The sequence below is a fragment of the Dromiciops gliroides genome, chromosome 2 (assembly GCF_019393635.1).
Source record: "Dromiciops gliroides isolate mDroGli1 chromosome 2, mDroGli1.pri, whole genome shotgun sequence".
Lineage (NCBI taxonomy): Eukaryota > Metazoa > Chordata > Mammalia > Microbiotheria > Microbiotheriidae > Dromiciops > Dromiciops gliroides.
The window spans coordinates 108,486,048-108,514,013 of NC_057862.1; the positions used below are offsets into that span (position 1 = coordinate 108,486,048).

Consider the following 27,966-nt stretch of genomic DNA (forward strand, 5'->3'; position numbering starts at 1 on the left):
ACAGTACCTCCTCACCCCCCAGATAAGCAGAGTCCAATTTTAACAAAGCATTCAAAGTTAAGAAATAGGCAAGGGAAATAAGCAAACAACAATAACAACAAGGAATTTTACCATTAAAAGCAACTATGGCAGCAGGAAAGACCAAGATAAACTCAGAAGAAGACAACAATGTAAAAATACCTACAAACAGAGACTCAGAGAAAAATACTAATCTGACCGATTCCCAACAAGAATTCATGGAAGAGTTAAAGATAGAGTGGTAGAGAGAAAACTGGGGGGAGGGATATGAGAGTGGTGCAAGGAAATTATGAAAAGAGAATTAACACAAAAATACTGAAGAAAATAATACCTTAAAAACCAGAATTTACCTAATGATAAAAGAGGCACAAAAATTCACTGAAGAAAAGCATTCCTTAAAAAACAGAATTGGCCAAATGGAAAAAGAAGTACAAAATCTCACTAAAGAAAATAATTCCTGGGCTTACTATCCCAGAACCAGGATGCTATATCTTCCTTTCAAGATCCCAGGGGTACTCTGAGAGTTTGGGGCATCTCTTCCTTAATTCTATGAGTTCCAGCTCTCACCAGTTGTGTTTTCCCTACCGTTAGCCAGCAGTGACTAGTACCCTAGTTTTGTTTAACCATTTCAGATCAATTAGCTTTTACAAAGGGTTATTTACTTCAAAGATATAACAATAGGCTGTGTGTGGTGGTGCATGCCTATAATCCTTGATAGGATGATGGATCTCATAGCATTAAGGAAGAGATGCCCCAAACTCTCAGAGTACCCCTGGGATCCTGAAAGGAAGATATAGCAGCCTGGTTCTGGGATAGTAAGCCCAGACCAATATACTTCATATAGATAAGAAAACTGAGGTTACAGTAGTGAAGTAATTTACCCCCAAATCACACAGCTGTTAATATATATATATATACATATATATTTATATATACACACACTTATAGGTATATGTATACCTATAGGTGTTCATATACATATGTGTGTATGTGTGTGTGTGTGTGTGTGTGTGTGTGTATCTTTTCTCTTTCCTGGTTCCTTTCTCACTCCAGGTATATCTCCTCCCTTCTTTCTGCCCAAGGTTCCAATTCCAGGAGTTCAGAGTCCATTCTCACTGTATCTTCCCCACCCCTACCCCTATTGCTCATCCACAGCCTTGTCCTCTAGAATTTCTACTGTTCTTCAGTACCCTGAACATTTAAAATTAACCCTTTCCCATAAAAGATGGTGAGCAGGAACAAGTTTGATGTGGTGTTCAAGGACCTTTCATATGGGAGGATACAGGAGGGAAAGATATGGGAAATGAAACAAAGGAAAGAAGCACAGGGTTTCAGTCTTGGACTAGGATGGCAGCAGGGTCACGGAGTTATCTGGCTATTAGAGAGTTGGACCTAGTACCTTTCTACACTTAATCTCAACCATAAGACTCTTTTATTTGCATGTAGGTAGTAAAGATTAAACTGTATATAATATAATAATAGTAATATCAACCATAATAATTCATATTTATATAATCTTGTAGTAGAGTGAAAGGAGTAGTGAGCTTGGAGTTGGAAAAGACATAGGCTTGAATCCGGACTCTGATATTCACTAGCTGGGTGACCGTGGATAAGTCACTTAATTTCTATGAGCTAGGGGGCAGCTAGGTGGTGCAGTGGATAGATTACCGGCCCTGGAGTCAGGAGTACCTGAGTTCAAATCCGGCCTCAGACACTTAACAATTACTAGCTGTGTGACCCTAGGCAAGTCACTTAACCCCAATTGCCTCATCAAAAAAAAAAACCCACATAATTTCTATGAGCTACGGTTTCTTTATCTGAAAAATGGGGGTGATAATAATACCCACCTTACTGAGTTATTGTGAGGATCAAAAGAAATAACATATAGCACTTTGCAAATGTTAAAGGGCTATATAAATATATAAAGTTTGGGGACAGCTAAGTGGCACAGTAGATAAAACACTGGCTGGGGATTCAGGAGGACCTGAGTTCAAATCCAGCCTCAGACACTTGACACTTCCTAGCTGTGTGACCTTGGGCAAGTCACTTAACCCTCTTTGTCCTTCAAAACAACAACAACAACTAAATAAATAAATAAAGTTTGTTAAGTGCTTTCTATGGCATCAAGAAAAATTATTTGCATTGACACTTTTTTTATTTGTATAAACGATTAACAAAGATAAGAGGAAAGAACTAAAAATTTGGTTACTAGAGCCCATGGAAATAACAGAATTAATTTTTGAGGCTACAAATGTTTTAAAATTGTATCTGCCAGGCAGAAATGATAGTTTTTGTTTGCATTCTGCTAAAAGCTTGCTGTTAGTTCATTTGATACAGGTTGACTTTACCAGCCACCTGAATTATGGTGACAGCCTCCTAAACTCTCCTATCTTCCAGTTTCTCCTCCCCCCAATCCATCCTTTACACTGCTGCTAGATTTTAATTCCTTACATATAAATTTGATCATGTCATGTCTCTGATCAAAAATTTCAAGAACTCCCTACTGCCTACTGAAAGAAATCCAAACTTCTAAATCTTTCATTCTAAGCCATCCACAGCCAGCATTTTCCAGTATCTTCAGTCTTATCTCAAAGTATGCACTATTCCCCCCCCCAAAAAAAAAGTATGCACTATGGTCTAAACAAACTGGGGTCTCATCTGATTCTCATCTCTTTGCTTTTACCATTTTCTCAGCCTGGAATGCCCTCACCCTATCTCTACCTATCGAAATACTACTTTTCTTCAATAACAACTTCAAATGCCACCTCCTTCCATTTATTCTTCCTCAATTCCCTCTTTGGACCACACATCCCACTTTGTACTTCTCTTTTTCATTATACTTACCATGTAATTATTAAATATGTATCACCTAATATTACATTTTTTTTGGCGAGGCAATGAGGGTTAAGTGACTTGCCCAGGGTCACACAGCTAGTAAGTGTCAAGTGTTTGAGACCAGATTTGAACTCAGGTACTCCTGAATCCAGGACTGGTGCTTTATCCACTGTGCCACCTAGCTGCCCCCTAGTATTACATTCTTACATATGTGTTGGACTCCATTCCCTTACTAAACTATAAGTTCTTTGGTGGTGAGAACCATGTTCCTCTTCCAGAGTCTAACATAGTACTTTTTACATGGTAGACATTTAATAAATAAATGGTTGTTGAGTGAACGATGCACCCCGTGTTAATGACAATCCTTGCAGAATCCTTTAACAGAATTAGAAACAATAAAATAAATTATGTGAACTCCATATCAGAAATTTTATTAGCTTGGTAATAGCCTACAAACCCCTCTTGGATTAATGTAGTAATAAATTTAATGTTTGAACAGTTTTTAAATCCTAAATAAATAAATAACTGATAGGCTTGTAATTAACATGTGGTGTTATTTTTCTATTGTGTCTATCATAGATTGATCATAAAATGAATCTTTCCTTCACTTAATGACAATGGTTTTAGAATTGTTTTCTCCCTATGACCACCTGAGGGCTCCCATACCCCTGATGCTGTATTTCACCCCTCCCCATAAAAATGTTCATCGTTCATCTCCCTCTTCCTAGCACAGATGATCTTAAAAGTTTAAAGTGAGGGCAAGCTATGGTCACTACCAAATAGCTGTATTAGGTTCATAACTTTAGAACTGCAAAGGACCTTAGAGATATTCCACATGAATCCCCTTATTTGACAGGAGAGGAAACTGAGGCCCCACAGCAAGTTCGGAGCAGAGCTAGAAATAGATCTCCTGCAAGGCCTCTTTCCCTTGCACCACAATGATTTTAGGGAATTCCTTTGAGACACTTAAACTCCATCCAAATTAAGGAAATACTGCTTTATGGAAAGCAGATGTCTTTGGGGAAACCACATTTCTGTTGCTACACACCTCAAATTTGCTCCTTCAGGGTGGAGCAAACCATGAATGAAAGATGTAAATATAGATGTATAGACTATACATTGTACTGCTAATGCACAGTAGTGATGTGACTGAGTTGCATTTTCAACAATACAATGATCCAAGGCAATCCCAAAAGACTACTGATGAAACATACTATCCACCTCCAAAGAAAGAACTAATATTGATTGAACACAGACTGAAGCCTGCTGTTTTTCACTTTCTTTCATTTTTTTCTTTTATTCAAGTTTTCTTGTACAAAATAACTAATATGTTAATGTTTTACATAATTGCACATGTAAAACCCATATCTGATTGCTTACTGCCTCAGGGAAGGGGGAAGGGAAAGAAGGAGGGATAAAAGTTGGAACTCAAAGTTATAATTAAAAATGTTTATTTTTTTAAAAGTATTGGTGTTAGAAGGAAAGTGAAGATGTTAAGGAGACATGTCTTGCTTTTGCCATGCCCTATAGTAACTCTCCTATGGATAAGAAAAGAGTGTTACTATAAACTGAATGTTCAACCTTTGGGAAATACAGATGATTAGGCACTGACTCACCTTCCTTTCAGAAGTCTTTAGAAGCTTGGAGTAACTTGTCCATTGCTTATTCCTGCTCAATGATCCTAACATTGCTAGACACTGAGTGACATGACTGTTCCATGATGATGGCAGGAATGACCTCTCTTGCCAGATGGCTGAGCATCCTTGCTTGATGTGCTTTTGACCCATGGTTCAGCTTGGTACCTCCTTTATGAGGTTTATCCAAACAATATTGCCATACTCATTTAAGGAGTTACATATAGGTTCCCAAAAATACTGTACCCAGGCCAAAGGATTTTGCCATTTTTTTCCTAAAAAAATTATTATACCTAGGCAAAAGGTTCCAGAGCATTATGTGAAAACTGAGGGCTAGGGACACTTGAAAAACATCTTGGAAGTGTTATAGATGTCATCTCCCTTTTTAGGGCATACTGATGAAAATGTCTGATTGTGAGAAAATAATTATTAATAATGGATTTCTTGGAGAGACTGCGAAATCAGCTTCTCAGTCCTTTCTCCCCTACCCCCAACTACTCCTACCTCCACTCCAGAAAGTTCAGATCTCTCTGAAAAATCCAAGGGAATAAAAGAAATGGAAATTGATTCTTTTGTCTAGCTCACAGATGGGATCAAACCACACCAAGATAATGGACTTTACCTTGGGCACCTTCAGTGGGGGTCTTTTACATTCTTCTCCCTTATGTCATTTGTAGAATTCATTTTAATGTAGACGCCCCCCCTCCCTCAAGTCATGTCAATCAGTGGAATTGAATGATGCTAACCAATTAGCTCTGATCAATGTATAATGACCCACCTCTATCAAAAGAGGATAAAAACAGGGCAGCTAGGTGGTACAGTTGATAAAGCACTGGCCCTGGATTCAGGAGGACCTGAGTTCAAATCCAGCCTCAGACACTTGACACTTACCCTCATTGACCCACCAAAAAAAAAAAAAAGGATAAAAACTCTTGGAAGAAGCTAAGAGCTCTCTCGCTCTCTCTCTCTCTCTCTCTCTCTCTCTCTCTCTCTCTCTCTCTCTCTCTCTCTCTCGGCATGTGCTCATGGCTCTGGGCTCTCCCTCTTAGGCAGCATAGTTCTGGTGGCCTGAGACCATGAGAAGTTAGGGAGGCATGAGTTCAATCCTTTACATATAAATAATATTAATATTAATTAATAATAGATGCTTACTGCCCAAACTGGGACAATAGCAATTAATTAAAAAAAAAACATGATGCAATAGAAAAGGTACTAAATTTGGAATCAGAGGACCTGGCTCTACTGCCTGTTACCAATGTGACCTTGGGCAAGTCAGTTTACTTTTCTCAGCTTTAGTTTCTTTATCTATAAGATGAGGGAATTGGACTAGATAGACTAAGGTACCTTCTAGCTCCCAAACTATGATCCGATGATCATACATACATAAGACCTTTGATTCAAGGAGCAGTGTTTATCTTGATGTTAATTGCTTTTTACTTCCTTAAATTGTGTGTCTAAATTTGTTAACTTGGAGTTCTGTCCTATAAACCTGACATATGATCCCACATTGTAATTTCGTCCTACATTGTTTCACACAGTTGAACTTACCATAAGATCATGATATTTGACATTAGTCCAAAAGAAAAAAAAACTTGGAAATCACCTTACCATAACTACCAACAAGAAAAATTCCCTAGAAAACCTTGATCTTTCATAATTAAGCTGAGCCTTTATATAGCTAGAAAAAATACTTTGGCTCACAGAATATTTATACAGTAAATATATAAAAGGTAAGTATGATCAGTCCATTAATTCAACCTATATATATATATATGTAGATAGATAGATAGATAGATAGATAGATAGATAGATAGATAGATAGATAGATAGATAGAGTTTTTTCTCTCATTCTTCCTTTTAGGAATCAGGGAAGCAACCTCAGGAATAACCTCAACCCAGATGGTTCTAGATGGATTGAATCAGGGAAACAACCTCATGAATGATTTCAACCCCAGATGGATCCAAACACTTTCAGAGCTTGGAAGATAACTGGGGAGAAACTATCAAGCTTTTATGCTCATGGGAGACACAAGACAGGAAACCTATCACCGGAACAGAAAAGAGGACATCTAACTTTGCATTTACCCTGATCCAATCTAATATCTGTGACAAGACTCCTCATTTACACATAAGAGGGATGAGGCTATATTGCCAAAAACTGAACTTTTTGAATGTGGATCCAAAGATAGGCAGGAATCATAAGGAGAGTTTCAGGCTGGCGTTATCTAGGTCTGACCTGGCATATGAGCTAAGATACTGCCAAGACTAGTAAGTTCCATAACTTTCCCCTGCCATGCTGAGAATCACCTCTGCAGAGAAGCTATTCCTGGAGCCATGGAAGATACCAGTTATAAAAATGTGAATGAGTTGACCTGGAGAACAGCAAGGAGGAATGAACACCAACTCAACTAGCTGGAAGCTGTAGGGAAAGGGATGATAGGCATCCCCTACTATGAACTATGACTATCCATAGAAGGCATCACACACTGAGGTACTACAAAAGGCAATAGGTCTTCCAGGACCCCTTCCTGGTGCAACACTTTAAGTGACTGAAGCTCTGCAGCTTTCTGTGAAAGGGTTCTTCAATAGTAGATGACTGACAGAGCTCTATTTGCTTTCTTTGACCAATAAATTCTTTTATTTTTAGCATTACAAACTTGCAATGGGTAACAACCCACTAAGTAGGATCATATTGTACATGGTAAGAGTTTAATAAATACTTGTTGATTGATTGGGTAGCTGGGTATTACAGTGGGTAAAAGGACTGAATTTGGAGCTAGGAAGATTTGGGTTCTAAATCTCACCTCAGACACTTGCCAGTTATGTGACCTTGGGCAAATCTCTTCACCGCTCTCAATATCAGTTTCCTCATCTTTAAAATGTAGATAATAATAACACCTACCTCCCAGGGTTGTTGTGAGGACCAAAACGGATAATATATATATACAACTCTTAAAAATCTTAAAGTACTCTATAAATGCTAGCTATATTTAATTGATATAGTAGAGTCCTCAAATTTTCTAGATGCATGCAATGGAGACAAATGAGTGAGAAATCCCCCAAAGTATATCCAGAGGGGGCAGCTAGGTGGCACAGTGGAGAAAGCACCAGCCCTGAATTCAGGAGGCCCTGAGTTCAAATCTGGCATCAGACACTTGACACTTACTAGCTGTGTGACCCTGAGCAAGTCACTTAACCCTCATTGTCCTGCAAAAAAAAAAGTATAACCCTATACTTAATGTTACATGAATATTTTTAACATGTAGGTTATGCATTTAATGAGCATCTACTATTTGTATGGTAGTATGCAAAGTATTGGAGATTCAGAGATGAAATAAAGGGTAATAATTTCCCTCAAAGAATACAGAATGTAAGCTGCAGGAGGAAAGGACTATTTGTCATTTTATTTTGGTATCTTTAGTGTCTAGCACAGTGCCTTGTGCACAGTGGGTGCTTAACAAATGCTTTGTTGGATTGTAAAGACCTTAAACCATAGCAGAGTAGGTCAAACACTAATAACTATAATACATAGCAGCATGTGATGAGCAAATAAGAGAGCTACAAAATACCATGAAAGACTTGAGGAGGAATTCACTTCTCACTGGTGGAGTTATGGAAGGCTTCCTGAAGGACATGATATGTATACCAGAGTTTAGAAGGAAGGTCAGTGATAGCAGGGAATAAGGGAGTCAACTTCAAACATTGAGAACATGAATGAAGATACAGTCAGGAAAGTGCAAAATAATGTTAAGAGAATAGGGGCAGCTAGATGGTGCAGTGGATAGAACACCAGCCCTGGAGTCAGGAGGACTTGAGTTCAAATCCAGCCTCAGACACTTAACACTTACTAGCTGTGTGACCCTGGGCAAGTCACTTAACCTCAATTGCCTCACAAAAAAGAGAGACAGAGAGAGAGATAGAGACAGAGACAGAGAGAGAGTGAATAGTCAAGTTTAGAAGAAACAGAGTACATGAAAGGGAATAGGGGAAGATATATGGATATACAGAGATAGATAGATAGATAGATAGATAGATAGATAGATAGATAGATAGATAGATAGATAGATAGATAGATAGATAGATAAAAAGGCTCAGTTAATTTCAAAAGATCAGAGTTTTCTAGGGAACTTTCCTTGGATGGTGGTTATGATGAGAGTGGCTTCCAAGTATTTTTCTCTTCTGAACCTGTGTCAACTATCATGATCTCATGGAAGAATGGATGGAAGGAAATAAATCCAACATTTCTTTAACACCTACCTTGTACCAGGCACTGTATTAATCACTTTAAGAATATTATCTCATTTAATCATCAAACCAACCCTAAGAGGTAGATGTTATTATTATCTCCATTTTACAGTTGAGGAAACTGAGTAAGAAGACAGAGGTGCCCACTTGACTTCTGTCTGCCTCAGGTTTTTTATTGGGGCAGTTAGGTGGTACAGTGGATAAAGCACTGGCCCTGGATTCAGGAAGACCTGAGTTCCAATCCAGCCTCAAACACTTGACACTTACTAACTGTGTGACCCTGGGCAAGTCACTTAACCCCCATTGTCCCTCAAAAAAAAAAAAAGAAGAAGAAGACAGAGGTGCCTGGGGTCACACAGGTGGTGTCTTAGGGCAGATTTGAACTCAAGTCTTCCCAACTCTAGGCCCAGTCCTCTACCATGCCACCTTCTTATGCAAGGATTATTTATCATTTTATCTTTGGGGAAAGATGATGGCTGCTTTCATTTGCTCCAGAGCCAGAAGTTTAAGCTGAGCAAAAAAGGACCCTAGACCAGGAGCTCAAGGAAAGAGGCAGGCCTATGTACAAGAAATCTAGATATCCACACATCCACTTACTGTTCCCAATATTGGAATCTGTCATCCTCTGGAAAAAGGTCAGGAAGGGTGTTACATAAACCATTCTATCCTCAGCTCCTGAGCGGATCAAGGTTCCTGAAGACATATCAAACTGTAAAGAATTGGTTCTTGAGTCTCCATCCAAGTCCATGTTAAGCTTGGGTTGGGATGTAAAAGTTGCCTGCTCCTGCCTCTTAGGCAGGACTCTCACATGGCCGTATTCCAGACCTGGAAAGGGAAATAACATCAGATTTCAAACTTTTCTTGTTCTCCCCTCTGGTCTCTTTTTTATCTTCTTTCTCCTCCTTCAGTGAACAAGTCTTTTATCAAGTGCCTACTATGTAGTAGGCACCATGCAAAGCACTGGGAATACAAAGAAAAGCAAGATAGTCCCTACCATCGGGGTGCTCCTAGTCCAAAGGAGAAGACAACATAAAAACGGCTCTGTACAAATGAGTGACATTTAGGATAAATTGGAGATAAACAGCAGGCGGAAAGGCACTGACATTAAGGATGATTGGGAAAGGCGGCTTGTAGAAAGTGATATTTTAGCTGGGACTTGAAGGAAGCCAGGAAGTGGAAATGGGGAGGGACAGAGGTCCAGGCCTGGGGAACTTCCAGGGAAAGTACAAGGAATCAGGAGGTAAGAGTGTCTTCTGTGAGAAACAGCAAGACGGCCAGGGTCACAGGATTGTAGAGGTGGTGAGTAAGCTATAAGGAGACTGGGAAGAAGGGACTGGGTTAGGGAGGGCTTGGAATGAGAGGATTTTTTAAGGTAGGTGCAAGTCACATTGTGGAGAACTTTAAATGCTGGGCTACAAGAAAAGAAAGGGAGGGAGAGGGAGGACTAGACATCACAGTGAAAAGAAATAACGGCTTTAATGGTGAGGCAGAGATAGAGCGAAGACTAGGAAGCTGTGATCAGAAGCAAGAATTGGGGAGTTTAGGATCCTGGAGGCCAACCAGTTTTCTTATTATTCCCCTTAATTGCATTCTTCTCTCAAACAGCTAAAATATGACTAACATTACCGCAAGCAGGAGAGGTCATTCTTACCTGCCTCTTTTCTAAAAAAGGAAACCCATTACTTCCAATAAAAATCCAAAGCAAATATTTAATAGTGTCATTTTGTTTCTCAAAGTGGCTTTTCCTGAATGTATAATGATGGGGCTTGAGGCTAGGGAATAAGACCACTTTTCTTTGCAGGAAAAACCAAGAGGAAGAATAGGGACCTGTGGTTATTCTGTGTTAGGCAAAGAGAAAAATGAGTCCTCTTATAATACGAGAAATGTGATTTACAAAGAAACCATTTTTGTCAAATAGGCTCCACTCTGAAATGGGATGGTGGTAAAAAGTCAGAGGTGAATAATAGAAAATATCAAAAGTAATACAAAGGTCCAAGAAGACCTCCGCTGCTAAATAGAGAGGCTGGCTAAAATCTCCACAGACCATAGCACAACCTCGGGTATTTCATATTTCATTCATTCAAATCATTAGACAGGGGCTGGGCTTTACATTATTTTGTTTTGCTTAATAAGCTCTTTCTTTATAGATAATAAAAACCAGCCATGTAATCACATTTCAGGAAGTTTTGTTTTACTCATTCAAGTAATTGGAGAGAGGCTGGGTTTGGCTTTATTTTGTTTTACTTAATAAGTTCTTTCTTCACAGATAATAAAAATCTGTAGTGTAATCACATTTTAAGAAGCTTTGTTTCACTAATTCATATAATTGGACTGGGACTGGGTCTTGTTTTATTTTGTTTTACTTAATAAGCTCTTTCTTCATAGATAATAAAACTCAGTAGTATAATCATATTTCAAGGACCTTTGTTTAAGATTTTCTAAAATCCTTTATTTTTAGCTACTTCAGTGGCATTCATTTTCATATCTGTCACAGTTCTAAAGAAGCAAACTCATGGCTTCGAAGTAAAGATCCAAAGATGCAGCGAATATTTAATAGTTTTAATTTTGTTTCTCAAAGTGACTTTCACTGAACGTGTAACTATGATAAAGTATCACTGATAATTATAAAACAACTGTACTTATTTATTTTACAAGTATGAATAAGGAAACTATTTCCTATGCAGAGACAACTCACAGCTCAAAATGGTATCATTCTGCTATCTCACCTCTGTGAAAAATGCTTCAGTGATTGATTATCAGAGCTTGTCATCACTACCATCAAATGCCAAAATGTCTCTATCCTGATTGCCATTAGGACTCCATGAGCTGGCTGATAGAGCTGGGGAATTCCAGATTCTGCATTATATTCATTCCCAACCACTCCCATACTTTCTAGATTGAGGTTGGAACTAGGGGGCCAATCTGGGTTTCTTTCCCACAACTGTAGAGTGAACTTCTCCAAATGTGCCTCTTGGCTAGACAACCCTCACCATGGAGGATTAGCAGGATTGGCATTGAAGGTGATCAACACTGTCCTACCAACCTCCACTGTTCTTTCTCCCTATCCCCAACAGTTGACTCATTCTCGCCCAATTCTCCTCTGTTTTCTATTTACACTGTGTTTGTTCTCTGTACTCTTACTGTTATGACAGTGAAAAAGTTCAAAGGCCCTGAGTTCCAGGCATTTATTGGTTGAGTGACCTTAAGCCTCAGTTTCTTTATCTATATGTAACTCTTGGCTTGGTATCCCTGGCTTTGCACTTACACGGGCAGGGTTTATCCTTAGTGTCAGCTTTCCCAAATCATATCTCTGCAGCACATTTGCTCCTGCTCAGGGTTGCTTTTGAGAAATCTCACAACATGGTTTATGTCAAGGTTTTTACACATGTGGGTAAAAGGTGAAGAAGATCAAGATAACAATGTATATGTTAAGTAAGTACATGACAGCTTTAAAATCCTGAGAAAATGTGCTCCTTTTCTTACTTTAGGAAAGGCATCCATTTATACACAGAAATGCAAATACACACACACACACACACACAGACCCTCAGAGTAGCCCCTGCCTAGTGAGTACCACTGGTATTTTAAACTTCCTCGGGTCTATTTGAGGTCAGGGTTAGAGCTCCAGGCTCTTGTGGGAACTCCTCCCCCAACTTTTCTGACACTTCTTGCTTGAATTCCCAAAAGTCAGGAGGATCATAAGCCGAGGGTCAAAAATTCTCTGCACCCAGAAAATAGTGGCGGGGTGGGGGTGGGGGGGGAGAAGAAAGGTCAGATGTTTTATTTGATATAATCTTTCCAGAGTAGACAAGATCAGAGAACATTTTAGAAAAATCCTAACCATGGTCCAATGAATAGAACACTGGATTTGGAGTCAGGAAGGTCTGAGTTCAAATCAGACTTTCAGAGAATTACAAGTTGTATGACCCTGGACAAGCCATTTAACTTCTATCCACCTCAGCAACCCCATCCCTGAAACAGGGATAACAATTGCCCCTACCTCACAGGGTTGTTGTGAGGATGGAATGGATAACATTTGTAACATGCTTTGTGAACCTTAAAGCACCATATAAACGCTAGCTATTATTATTAATATTATTACCAATCAAAACTTATACAATGATAGAATTATAAAGATGTAATAGATGGTGTTGCTAGTGGGTAGGGGGTGATGCAATGGGGGTTGGAAAACCACCCTTATTGAGTCCACTGTTTGCCACAAGTCGAGGTTAGTGCTGTGGCACCCACAGGTAAATTGTTCTGATGTTCTCCTTATGTTCTATTGTCTATAAGAGAGGTAGGGGACAGGAGATAAATGATATGGGGCACCAGGTCTACACCAATGAAGAATCCACTTGGTACTGAACCCCCCCATTCCATACTTATTGGGCTTATTGTTAAATATTCTAGGGTAGGGGTTCTTAACGTGGGATCTGGTCTGTGAACTTGCTTTTTGAAAACATATTTTTGATAACTATATTTTGATATAATTGGTTTCCTTTGTAATTCTATGGGTTTGTTGGGGTTGGTGGTACATTTTAAAACATTATTTTGAGAAACATCTCTAAGTTTCACCAGACAAGCCAAAGGGATCAAATACCATAAAAAACGGTTAAGAAAACTCATCCCTGGTCTAGGGGCTTTTGATTCACTTTAGGTCTAGGTTATTAAATTATTTCTGCTTAAAATCTCTCTTGTTTATTAGTTTGAGCTGGCATATGAATACTATACAATCATAGCCAATTTTTTTTCCAGAGGCTCAAAGAACAATTCAATCTCAAATTCTAATTCAATTATTGTTCTTACACTTAGAAGAGATGATATATTGGAAACAAAGCTACCTGTTTCAGATCCACAATAACAATGAGGAAGTGACTTAACTTTCCTAGATGTTAGTTTCCTCATCTATAAATGGAATGGGGTTAAATTAGAAAAGCACTAAGTTCCCTTCCAGGCAGCTAGGTGACACAGTAGACAGAGTCAGGATCATAAGCCGAGGGTCAATATCATCTTCCTGAATTCAAATCTGACCTCAGACACACTTACTGGCTATGTGACTGTGCACAAGTCACTTAACCCTGTTTGCCTCAGTTTCCTCATCTGTAAAATGAGCTGGGGAAGGAAGTGGCAAATCACTCCAGTATCTTTTCCAAGAAAACCCCAAATGGGGTCACAAAGAGTTAGACACAACTGAAAAGAACTGAATGAACAACAAGGTCCCTGCCATGAAGAAATCTCCAATCTAGATTCAACCTTCCCAAATAATTGTCATTTTTATTTACTAGCAAAAGGGATTTTTTAAAACAGCATAAGAAGAAACTCCGTTTATAATAGTAATAAAATCCATCAAATGTGTGAGAATTTACTTATAGAAAGACAAATAGGACCAATAAAAAGGATAACTATAAAATTAAAATGACAGAAATAAAAGGATATCTAAGGAACTGAAGGGACTTTCCATGTTCATGGCTGGGATGAATTAATATAGTAGCAATAACAATACTCCCCAGAGTAATTTTTTTTAATTTATTTTTGTGTGTGAAGCAGTTGGGGTTAAGTGACTTGCCCAGGGTCACACAGCTAGTTAAGTGTCAAGTGTCTGAGGCTGGATTTGAACTCAGGTCCTTCTGAATCCAGGGCCTATACTCTATCCACTGCGCCACCTAGCTGCCCCATCCCATAGTAATTTAAATATTTAATTACCAATTTAAATTTAAATATTTAATTACCAATTAAAATACCAAAGGGTTTCTTTATAGATATGGATAAAATAATAATGAAATATAGGTAAGTAAAACTATGTAGAAATATCAAGAGTAACGCTGAAAAATAAAGTTTGTGAAGATGCTGTTGAATATTACTAAACCTGAAAACATATTACAAAGCAGTTATTATTAAAACTACCTCAAAATTAGCAAAAAACAATTTATTAAGAGAAAAATATATGTCAGAATCCAACAAAATGTATATAAAAGATTCATGCTTGAGGAATCTTTAAAACATTAAAAGTGAGAAAAAATCCATTATTTAATAAATGTATTTTGGTTTTGTTTTTTGGTTTTTTCTGCGGGGCAATGGGGGTTAAGTGACTTGCCCAGGGTCACACAGCTAGTAAGTGTCAAGTGTCTGAGGCCATATTTGAACTCAGGTACTCCTGAATCCAGGGCCGGTGCTTTATCCACTGCGCCACCTAGCCACCCCCTAATAAATGTATTTTGGAAAATTGTTCAGCAATTTAGTGGGAAATAGATTTAGATCTACAGCTTACTTCAGTGAATTCCAGTCAGATGATAGACTTAAATGCAAAGAAAAACAAATGGAAAAGAAAGAAAATAGAGTTTTTAAAAGATGAAAAAATGGGAAAATGTGTTTATCTTCGTTGTGGAGGGTAAATTACTTTATCCCCCATTCAACAAATCAAAAAAATTAAAAAGAACAAGGAAAAGAACAAGAAGGAGAAGAAGAAAAGAGGAGGACCAATTGACTGACAATTTGTATTTTATGCTTTGCAACTGATTTCACTGTAAATAGTTACAGGGCTTAGTAAGTTGTACCGTGTTGATTATTGAGTACATAATAAATTATTTAATTTAAAATAACATGAAAATCAAAGGCCAGGGCAGTCTCAGGCCCACAGAAAAGGAGGTGAGAACCTTGGAGCTGATAGCCTCTCCTATGTCCTGGGTGGGAGGGCACATTCACAGATTCTTTCCCATTCACTAATGGCAGGCTCTCTCTGTTCCTATGGTATAATCTCTTCCTGAGGAGTGCCTCAAAGTGGGGGTGGGGTTGAGGGTGAGGTTGGGAAGAGACACTCATCCTCAACATGTAAGGACAGATGCCTCGGGGTAAGCAGTAACTAAGACCTTTTTTTCAGAATCAATGTTCAAAAAAAATTATTTCTCTGCAAAATATTCTCTTCGTTGTAGATTTCCTCCCTCCCCCCAACACACACCTGTACACCAAAGTAAGCAGATCCAGGCATAGCTGTACCCAAAACATCATAACTAAATACATTCAGCACCTTCTTTCCCTGCAGGCTAGATTACACCTCCCACAAATAAAATTAAGGAGTGCCTACACCTTGTCTTTACCTGGAAAAAAAAATGACTTAGGGTTACAATTATGACATATCAGCACACAAAGAGCTTGGAGGTTCAAACTAGAAGTAGGCTAGCAACAGAACACATTCCTTCCCTCCCCCAAAGAAAACATTCAGAATATTAAGTACCCATGGTGCATTTTCATCTACAACCCTGGAGATGAGTGAAGTCCCCATTTGTCTATCATTGCTGAGACTTGCAAGGCAGGGTAACACATATATATGATTATAAGTCCCCCAGTACCAGAAATGCAAGCAAGATCACGTCCAGTCAGTTGCTCAAGGCAAGGAAGAAGAAAGCAAAAGAACAAAATTCTAAATCCATATTTCAGAAGGAAATATGTTGAATCTCAAGGTTAAGGATGGATATTTCAGCAAAGTCCTCCCTGTCTGGCAGAGAGCACTGAACCAAACCTGAATCAGAGTGGCCACTGATCTGTTCTTTTTCCTACCACAGCCTCAAAACCTAGCACAGTGCATGGCACACAATATTGATTGCCTGATTGATTGTCTTACCATAGCACCTCCAATATTGACTATTTTCATCTTTTGTAAATTTTTGCTAATTAGTATGGTGTGAGGTGACATGTCAGAGTTGATTCTATTTGCATTTCTCCTACTACTAGTGATTTGGAGAGAGTTTTTTGTGGTCATTTTAGACTGTAAAAAAAATTAGAATTATTTGCTCAAAGGAGGTTGATCATAGATGTAAAAATTTTGGGTGTAGAACTATGTAAAACTAAGGTTAATGGTGAGAACAGGGTGCACTTCATTAAAAAGGTGAAAGTACTGGGGAGGTGAGTCCTCATAAAAACATGTCCTTATCCTAATGTAGGGATTAAAAGTTAAGTGATAACTAAGGTCTTTTATTAGAGAGCCTTAGATAATTGGGAAAATGGTTCAACAAATATTGTTTCATTGTAAGGAAATGATGAGAGGTGACTTCATCAAATCCTGGGTAGTATGTATGAACTGATTGATGCAGAGTGAAATGAGCAGAGTCAGAAGAAATTAAACCAGTATAAGGGCAAGATAAAGAGAAAACAATTCTGAAACTAATGAATACAAAGAATCAAGCCTCCAGGAGACCTGAAAATGCTTTAAACATTACCCTTTTTCATACAGAAGGTGTGGACGACAGATGGAAAAAGGAATATTTTTAGACGTGGCCATAGTGTAGGTTAACCTCCACTTCCCCATTGTGGAGGGAGGATTTGGGAGGAAGAAAGTAAGGTTAATGGGAGTTTTTGTTAGTAATAATAGTCTTAAGGAGTCATTGTAATATTTCAGATTCACTCAAGGGAAGATCAAATACATGACAAGTAGAACTTTAAAATTATACTTAGAGCAACTGGTATGAGATAGAATTCACAATTTCATATACAGTCCTATTTTTTGCATGTTTTGATTTATGAATGGAAATTGTCTGCTTTTTAAATGCAGCATTAAATTAAAAAACCCAAAGAAGTGATAATTTAGCTCTTTTGGAAGACCTTTAGTGATTGGGAACCTACTGCTTTCCAAAGCATCCTATTTTGCCATGTTACTATAATATATATAATTTTCTTTACAACAGATGGATCTGCTCTCCAAAATTTGGACCCATTGTTTCTAAGTTCTGTACTGCTACTTCCCACCTATATTTTTTTACTTTAAATAAAAATGTTTATTAAAAAGAATTATTTGCTCATATACTTTGACCACTTATGTATTGAGGAATAGCTCTCGGTATTATATATTTGTGTCTCATCCCTCCATAGTTTGGTTTTTTGTTTTTTGTTTTTTGGTGGGGCAATTGGGGTTAAGTGACTTGCCCAGGGTCACACAGCTAGTAAGTGTCAAGTGTCTGAGGCCAGATTTGAACTCAGGTTCTCCTGAATTCAAGGCCAGTGCTTTATCCACTGCGCCACCTAGCTGCCCCCTCCATATTTTAAATATCACCCTGGGGGAGAGACAAGAGGATGCACTGTCAGGCCAGTTAAACAACCACCAATACCTAGCCCACCATTTCCCTGCAAACCCTACTTGAGACAGCCCAGGATCCTAAGCCTAAGAGCCCTGAAAATAGCAGTAACTCTCTAACTACTACCTCTGCTTCTGAATCATAAACCCAACATAAAAAGCCACCATCAAAGGAGGAGAATGGATGCACCATCCTCAAAACAACCACTGATCCACAGCATAAATCGGTAGGCAAGCCCAAGAACTGGCCCAGTGCCCACAGTCTTCATTCAGAGGAGCAACCCCGGTGGAGAAAGAGCGAACCCTCCCCACCAAGCCATCCTAACTGAAGCAGCAACATATCCTAACAAAGAGACAGGAGGTAGCAGGAGACTGCTTGTGGAGACAGCCCAAGACCCTGAATCAAAAAATCCCAGGAATAGCAACACCACTGTCTGCTCTGCTCCTAGCCCAGTCCCATCAACTCTTGTGAAAATGAAACCTGGCAGCTCCTTCTCAACAGCCACAGCTACTGAAGACACAGAAGAGAAAGCTCTTGCCATTGTCAAATGGTTCATGATTCAGAAATCATGGTTTTATCAGTGGAATTAATAGTAATTTTGTTTTCCTTTGCTATTGTACCCTAAGGACAGTTGAAACTTCCTATAGGTGTGTGTCATTTCCTTCCATCACCACCCCCTTGGAGGGTGAAGTGCTTGAGAACAGAGCTTGTCTTATTTTTCTGTTCATGTCCCCAGTGCTTATCATTAATGCTTTACACATACCAAGCCCTTAATCAGTGCTTTAAGCATTCATACCATGCTTTTTCCAGTGATATTTAATGCAAATGTTTGTCTATTCTCCCATCTCGCTTCAGATTTTATATTCATTGATTTTATTCATGTAAAAACTTTTTAAATCTTGCACAGTTAAGCTTTCCTGTTTTTTTTTTCTTTTACGATCTCTTCTATTTCTTAAGAATTCTATCCCAGGTTCTATACCAGGTTCATGGATTTTTCTTTGGTTTTCTTTTCTTTTTTTTTGGTGAGGCAATTGGGGTTAAGTGACTTGCCCAGGGTCACACAGCCAGTAAGTGTTAAGTGTCTGAGGCCAGATTTGAACTCAGGTCCACCTGACTCCAGGGCCAGTGCTCTATCCACTGTGCCATCTAGCTGCCCCAGGTTCATGGATTTTTAAACTGGAAGAGACCTTCAAGGCCAATTATCCCAGCCCTCTAATATTACAGATGAGGAAACTCAAGTCCAAAATTTAGGTGACTCGTGGGTAGCTAATGGCAAAGCTAAGATTTGAACTCAGGATCCTACATTAAATTCATTGAATTATGCTTAAGATTTTCAGTCGTTTGTTTATATCTTCCAGAGCTACATATGAAAATTACACAAGACTTCAATACTATTCAGACTCATTAACACTACTTTGAACTTTAATTTTCAGAGTCTTACAGTGTTTTCAGAGGAATTATAAAATGTCCATCTCCAATTTGTGGTTGAAACACTTGTCAGGTTTTTGGGAAATGGAGGAGCTTCCTGTCAGATGTTAATAGCTATAGTCTTAATTAGGTTTCGGGCTATTGTTCAAAGAAGTAGATCATAGGGTCATAGATGAAAAGGGATCTTAGAGGCCACCTAATTGAATCCCCTCATTTTGGGGGAGGGAGCAGGGCAATGAGGGTTAAGTGACTTGCCCAGGGTCACACCCCTCATTTTACAAATAAGGAATTGTTGTCCAAATAAATGAATGGGGGCAGCTAGGTGGCGCGGTGGATAGAGCACTGGCCCTGGAGTCAGGAGTACCTGAGTTCAAATCCGGCCTCAGACACTTAACACCAGCTGTATGACCCTGGGCAAGTCACTTAAGCCCAATTGCCTCATTAAAAAAAAAATCAAATAAGTTAATGATAACTAATAATACCTAACATTTAAAACTTTAAGATCTACCAAGTGCGTTACACATTATCTTATTTGATACTCTTAACAACTCTGTGAGATGGGTGCTATTATGCCCATTTTATAGATGTGGAAACAAAGGCTGAAAGAGGTTAAGTAACTTGACTAAGGTCACACAGGTAGTAATGGAAATGGGATTCAAATCCACATCTTATGACTAAATCTCATGCCCTTTGAGCTGTCAGAAATTACTCTCTTTTCCCCCAACTTTTAAAACTCTGTCTCATTCTTCTTCTGACATTGTTTGTTTTCTGGTGTGGCTGAGATACTTTCTAATATATGACCAAAAAGAAAAGTACTCTGTTACATCATGATCACTACCCTGCCCCTTTGGCCACTGTCCTTGTACTTTTTAAAACCTGAGTAGCTTAGTCTACATGGAAGAGCTCTGGATCTGAAGTCAAAATATCTGGGTTTGATTCCTGATCCATCACTCATCACAACTCATGGTGCCTCAGTTTCCTGATCTGTAAAGTGGGAATAATAATACTGGCATTACCCACCTCACAGGATTGTTGAATAAAATAAATAAATGAAATAATACTTTGAAACCTTAAAGCACTACAAAAATAGGGGCTTTTTCATCTTTATTACTCTACATTACCAAGAGCACTTTAGTTTTAAAACCCAGAATGAAATGATTCTCCCCAGGAACATCCTTACAAGCAGATATCCTAAGCAATTACTGAATCTCACAGAGAACCTGGATGGCTTTGATCAAACTTACAAATTTTTAGAGGACTATGATAGTCACTAGGAGTTGATAGTTCGGTGTATAGGTCCATTTTCTTTCATAATGGTGTAGTGGAAGGAGTCCTACTTTAGAAATCAGGAGACCTGGGGCAGCTAGGTGGCGCAGTGGATAGAGCACCGGCCCTGGAGTCAGGAGTACCTGAGTTCAAATCCGGCCTCAGACACTTAACACTTACTAGCTGTGTGACCCTGGGCAAGTCACTTAACCCCAATTGCCTCACTAAAAAAAAACAAAAACAAACAAACAAAAAAAGAAATCAGGAGACCTGGCTTCTAGTCCATCAACTGATTGGGGACCATTGGATAAATCACTCCCCCTGCCTTGGAATGAGAGAGTTGAATTAGAATCTAAGGATTCTTCTTCATCTTCTTCTTTTTTTTAGTGAGGCAATTGGGGTTAAGTGACTTGCCCAGGGTCACACAGCTAGTAAGTGTTAAGTGTCTAAGGCCGGATTTGAACTCAGGTACTCCTGACTCCAGGGCCGGTGCTCTATCCACTGAGCCACCTAGCTGCCCCTAAGGGATTCTTAACGTGGGATCTCTGAACTTATTTTTTGTTTTAATATTTTGATAACTAAATTTTGATATAATTAGTTTCCATTGTACTTCTATGTATTTTATTCTTTTAAAAACATGATTCTGAGGGCAGCTAGGAGGCGCAGAGGATAAAGCACCTGCCCTGGAGTCAGGAGTACCTGAGTTCAAATCCGGCCTCAGGCACTTAACACTTACTAGCTGTGTGACCCTGAGCAAGTCCCTTAACCCCAATTGCTTCACTTTAAAAAAAAAAGTTTCACTGGGGTGTGGAAGTGACCCTACATCACAAACTCTAACAGGTTCCACTAAATTGCAAAAGCTTTGAATACAAGCTTGGTGATAGACTATTTTTCTGTTGTTGAAGAAAGAGGCTATTTAATTTCTGAGAGGCTCACTGCCTGGTTGAACATGAAATTATAAATATGTTTGTGCCACAGAATCTCTCAAAGATCATCCACTAAATTATGAGTATTGTCATTGTATATCAAAGCTTCTTAAACTGGGGGTGGTGACCCTGTATGGGGTTATATAACTGAATGTGGAGGTCGTGAAAAATTTGGCAACAGTATAAGGTTATGTATACCTTTTTTATTTATTTATTTATTTTGCGGGGCAATGGGGATTAAGTGACTTGCCCAGGGTCACACAGCGAGTAAGTGTCAAGTGTCTGAGGCCAGCTTTGAACTCAGGTACTCCTGAATCCAGGGCCAGTGCTTTAACCACTGCGCCATCTAGCTGCCCCTATGTATACCTTTTTAAAAAAATACATATATGCCCAGGGTCACATAAAAATTTTTTGGGCAAAAAGAGGTCGTGAGTGGAAAAAGTTTAAGAAGCCTTGCACTAAATTATAGATGCTGGAAGTATTGACTTGTATATAGTTACCATACTTCTGAATCTTGGTCATCAATGAATACTTTACAGCCTCTAAAGTGGGTGCTGGGTTCAAGGGGACACTGAGTCAATGAATGAGTCAATCACTGAGGTCTAATTGAAAAGGCTGGGCTGTGTCCTAGATGTACCCATGAGAGTGGTGCTATATGCACAAAAATTGGGTGTAGTCTTCCTAAAAAAATGAAATGCATGCAGTCTTTGTAAAAACATGTTCCATGAAAACCAAAACTATCTTGAATCATGGTCTACACAGTCCAAGAAAATGTTTCTTAATGGGAACAGACTTTTCAGCTTCCTGGGCTACAAGCTTGTGTCTTAACACAAAGACACATGGCTCTTTTCAAATACTCAAACCATACTATGAAATATATCTCCTAGGAGGCATTCCCAATGTTTATTTGTTCTTGAACTATATTACCTTAAAGTATCAAGACCAAGTCTACCACCTACAATAAATTCCCTACAAATCAATTGCCTTGGAGCACCCAAAGAAAGAGAAAGAAAGGTCAGAAGCAGGGGGTGGTCCCAGAACATAATTGGATCCTTTCTTCCTTTGATCCCAACCCTTCCTGTGGGAAAGGTTGAGGTTTTCCTGCCCTTGAAGACATTCCTATTTTCCCCATAAGCAAACAAGGCAAACAAGTTGACCCACCCACTTCTTAGAGAGGCTGAACTCTGCCAGAGCTAGTAGGTAAACATTCCCAAATTCAGGATTGAAAATTACTTTCCCCTCCAGACATTTTTTAGGAAAATTCTTTGGAATCCAGGAGACTTGTGTGTATGTGTTTGGCAATTTGGTGGCTTGGTGCGCATAAGCGTTTGGCAATTATGAGTAGATACAGGATACCACTTCCTATCCTTTTCTTTGATCCTTTATTGTTTTCAGGTAATATTAAGCCACAAGTGACAAATCAATGGGAACAAGTCATAGAGAATTTGAAGGTAAAGGAGTTCAAAGAAACAAATTGTGTTGTTGTGATCAATTACTTTTCAAGATAAATCAGTCAACAACTGTATTAAGCTCCTACTATGTGGTAGATACTGGGGATAAAAGGCAAAAATGAATGAGTTTCTGCCTTCAAGAAGCTTACATTCTACTGGAAGAAAAAATATATACATAAATGAGTATATGAAAAATAAACGCAAGCCATACTTTTAAGTGAGAAGTCACAAGCTGTTGAGGGGATCAGTAAAAGTTTCATAAAGAAGGTGTCTTGAGCAGAGTTTTGAAGGGAACAAGGAATTGTAAGAGGTGGAGAGGAAGAGGGAGCACATTAGGGCATGGAGGACAGTCAATACAAAGGTGAGATGTGACATAGAGTGTTGTGTGAGAGGAACAGAGAAGACCAACTTGACTAGAATGTAGAGTGCAGGAAGGAAGATGAATAGTATAAAAAAGTTGGCCAAATAGGTTTATTAACAAAGAAACATGGACCGTTAGAAACAACATCCCATTTATGATATTGGCAGTACCAAAGATAGAAAATTTCACTTACTCTCTCAGCATCAAAGGGGGAAAGGAATAAAATAATAAAAGGAAACATACAGAAAACAATCTCTTTTTTATGCCATCTTTTATGGTTTAGTCGTTTTCTGTCATGTCCAATTTCGGGATTTTCTTGGCAAAGATACTGGAGTGATTTGCCATTTCCTTCTCTAGTTCATTTTTTTACAGGTGAGGAAACTGAGGCAAACAGTGACTTGCCTAGGATCACACAGCTAGTCAGAGTCTGAAGCTAGATTTGAACTCAGGTCCTCCTGACTTCCAAACCCAGAACTCTATCCACCGTACCACCTAGTCATCTATTAAGAATGATTTGGGGGAGGGGGGGGAACAGCTAGGTGGCATAGTGGATAAAGCACTGGCTCTGGATTCAGGAGGACCTGAGTTCAAATATGACCTCAGACACTTGTTGTGTGACTCTGGGTAAGTTACTTAACCCTCATTGCCCAGAAAAAAAAAAAAAGAATGATTTTTTTCCCCCAGTAGATGGAGTTTCAAGAAAAATAGCTGGGCAGAGAATAGTTCAGACTTCATAGTATGCTATGGACCTTAGAATTGTCCCTGATTTATCCCTTCCTCTCTTTTGCTCTCTGTATCTAATCAATGACAAAATATTTTCAATTTCCTCAACAATATTTCCTATGTATCACCTCTGCTTTCTATTTCTCCCACCACTTCCTTAGCACAGACTTTTATCAAACAAATCAGAACAACTACAATTGCCTGTTACCTGGTCTTCCCACCTCCAGTCTCTCTCATACCCAGTTCATCCTAAATGCCATTGCCAGAGTAATCTTCCTAACTCATAAGCCAGCTCGAGAACCTATAATGGTTCCCTATTAGGAAAGGAGATAGAATATAATAAGCATGTTTTAAGCACCTACTATGTGCCAGGGACTGTGCTAAGAGCTGTACAAGTATTACCTTATTTGATCTTCACAATAGCTCTGACATAATCTATTACATATAGAATCAGATCTCAACTCCTTAGCCTAACATTCAAGGGTCTCCATAAATTGGGCCAGACTTACATATACAGTCTTATCATCTGCCTGGGCAGACTGAACTATTTACTATTCTCCTAACGTATGCTGTGCTTTTCACCTCCCATGGCTTAGCTCATACCGTTACTTCTGATCCTTAATAGTCATATGATTGTGAGTTCACAGTTTTCTCATCTGCAAGATGCAGTTAGTAATATCTCTAGTCCTTTCCTCATGAGGTTGCTGTGAGGCTTCAGTGAGACCAGGTATATGAAGCCCTTAGCAATCTTTAAGGGTCTATGGAAATACCAGCTTTCATTATATGAGGAGCCCGGTGCTACCTGAACAAAGGTCAGGGAGCAGGAAACAGCAGCTAGGAATTCATTCTTTCTATTTGTCTCTCCTCCTGTGTGTTGTTAAAGTTGGATTTTGAGAAAGACAAGAGAAATCCTTGATTTTCTAAGGATGGACAACTAGATAACAACCTTTGTCAAGTCCTGGTTGTTTACCTTTAGAAAATTCAGGATTTCAACGCAGGTCTTCCTGACTGCTGGCCCAGGACTCTACTGTGCTTCCAGTAACATTGGCCTGCTTCTAGTTCCTCCCATATAACAGTCCATCTCCCATGCAAGTGCCTTTGGACTAGTCATCTCCATGTCTGAAATGCTTTCCTATCACTTCACCTCTTAGTTTCTTCAAGATTCAGGTCAAATTCCACTTTCTCCTGGAGGCCTTTCCCAGTCCTGGAACCTACTAATGCCTTCCTCTCTCAGAGTGTCTTCCATCTACTCTAAATGTTATATCTATCTAGTTGTTTGCATGGCACAATGTCTGGAGCACCTATCTTAAGGTCAGAACAGACCTGAGTTTAAATTCATTCACAGATACTTACTAGCTCTGTGAGCCTGGGCAAGTCACTTAACTTCCGTTTGCTTCAGTTCCCTTATTTGTAAAATGGGGATAATAATACCACTTTCCTCCCAGGGTTGTTGTGAGGATCAAATGTGATACTAATTGTAAAGCACTTAGCATGATGCCTGACACATAGTAAGCACTATATAAATATTAACTATTATTGTTGTTTACATTTTGTCTTCCTAATTAAAATGTAAATTCCTTGAAGGCAAGGACTGATTTTACCTTTCTTGGTATCCTTAACTCTTAGTCCAGTGCCTAGCCAATAATAAACACTTAATAAATATTTGTTGGCTTGCTCACTTGATGACTCGACATATAGGTCTGTTGAGAAACTGTGTGCCTGTCATCAGAGCACGAAATTAGCTAAATTTAGGAGGTCTCATTATTAGGTTGACCACAAGGCACCTTTTTTTTATGGGTTACAAAAGTCTTTCACAAAGTATGTACTTAATAAACAGTTGTTGTATAAAAGGGTAGTGCTCTACATTAATGGAAAGAGTACCCATACCAATGCTATCTCAGATTTTTAACATATTAAATTATGGAGATTGTTATCTCTAATAGTTGATATAATTAAAGCCTGGTCATTTTTAAAGTCCTAGTGAATTTATTAACCATTCAAAATATTGGAATGACTATTTTGAATCACAGGTTTCTCTCGTTACATAAGAAAAAAAAATCAATGGTTTGGGGGTTTTCCTCAATATCTCACTTGTTGTTCAGTTGTTTCAGTCATATCCAACTCTTTATGACCCTATTTGGGGTTTTCTTAGCAGAGGTACTGGAGTGGTTTGCTATTTCCTTCTCCAGCTCATTTTACAGATGAGGAAACTGAGAAAAACAGGGATAAGTGATTTGTCCAGAGTGACACAGCTAGTAAGTGTCTGAGGCCAGATTTGAAATCAGGAAGATAAGTTACCTCCCACTGACTTTTGGAAAAAGAAAGGCTAAAATTTAGTCCCAAAGCTGGAACAGCTCCGTCTAAAACTACTTTTCCATAACTACCCAAAGTGATAATGACGAGCCTACTGGGAGGGCTGGGGAGTGGACAGAAATCTATTTGCTGTATATCTTATTTAAGTCTAGTTAATACTGAAAAAATGGATTTATTTTAAAAAGTTGAATTAGTGATGAGTCTTCACTTTACCAAAGGATTGCCCATAAGATTTTTTTTAAACTGTCTTCTTCAACATTAAAAAACATGCTTTGATAACCAAAATTCTGGATCACATGTTTTTGGGGGGAATCCAATCCAAGTTATTTTGTAGGTATACATCACAGTGCATTGGAAAGAACACTGGATGTGGAGTCAGATGACCTGGTCTCAGATCTCCACTTGTCCACTTACTGCCTAGTCAGCCTAGGCAAATTGTTGCCTCTTTCTAAGCCTCAGTTTTCTCAGCTAGAAAATGGGGGGATTGCACCGAATGATCGTTACCCTTCTTTCCAGCTGGGGCTCTCTGCTTCCATGCTGCTAAGGTGTCAAGTGAAATCCACCTGTGTTCCCTTTGTCCCTAAAAAAGAAAAGCTTTAAGTCCTATGCGATCAAGCTGAGATCCACGTGAACAAATGCCTTGAGGCAAAGACTGAAGGTGGCTCACAGCTTCCCACAGACATCCCTTCCCTAAAGTCATCCCCAAGTTAATGTGGGACAGAATATTTTACCCCGGGTTGCCTTTTAAAGAAATCTTCCTTCCAGGCCATCAGTCAAAAGCAGATGAATGTGACTCATCAGCACAGCTCCTCATTCAAAAGGTAAGAACCACCTTTCCGGTATCTTAGTCATTGCTATTTCCCAAACCTACGTCTGCTTCTTCATTTTCGCCAAGATGGGGGTTGCTGGCTTTTTCTTTTTTTTATGAGATCTTTACTTCCAAACTTCTTATAAAAACCAATTTAACATTCCCACTACTCCACTGTAACAGGGTGGACTTTACAATTTATTAATAATAGCAAATCACACCTATGTTGTTTTAAGGTTTACAAAATACTTTTCTTATATCAACCCTACAAGGTAGATATTAAAGACATAATTAACCAATCCCATGTTACAGGGAGAGAGATCTCTCTCCTTTGATGTATAGTGATGTGCTATACCTTTGGAACTCTGTTGAAGTCTTATTTTACCTACAAGACTTTTTCTTATTTCCTTGGTCATAAGGAATCTTGTTTTATTGGGCTATATATTATCCTCAGGTTTGTAGTACAGTACAGTAGTTTTCCTTATTTATGTAGCAAAGTGAATATAGGTGGACTTCACTTGACACCATAGGAACATGGAACCTGGGAGAGCTGGAAAGAATGCTAGAGACCATTTAGTCCAACCCTCTCTGTATTAATTGCACACAAAGTTACACATATATTGAATTTACCTAAATTGAACTGAATATGAATTTAAGAAAACATGCATTTGGGGTGAAGAAAAGAATCATGTGACCAAAACCATTCATATCCTTTGATGTGATATTCTAAAGATACTACCTATGTGTGTTTATAAAAGACTTATCTGTACAAAAATATTTCTAATTGAAAAAACCTAACCACAACCCATGTGTCCAGTGATATGAGAAGAAATAACTGAATAAATTGTGGCATGAAAGTGTAATGTAATATCATTGTACCATAAGAAATGGCA

The 27,966-nt window shown here is 38.7% G+C and overlaps 1 protein-coding gene across 1 annotated transcript in view; it reads left to right on the forward strand.

The window, feature by feature from the left end:
- Positions 1 to 9,982: 9,982 nt before the first annotated feature.
- COL17A1 (collagen type XVII alpha 1 chain) overlaps positions 9,983 to 27,966 on the forward strand; it is a 98,361-nt gene continuing 80,377 nt past the window's right edge. The window contains exon 1 of the mRNA XM_043986660.1: positions 9,983 to 10,031. The gene's annotated coding sequence lies outside the window, so the exon portion shown is untranslated. The remainder of the gene's footprint in view (positions 10,032 to 27,966) is intronic.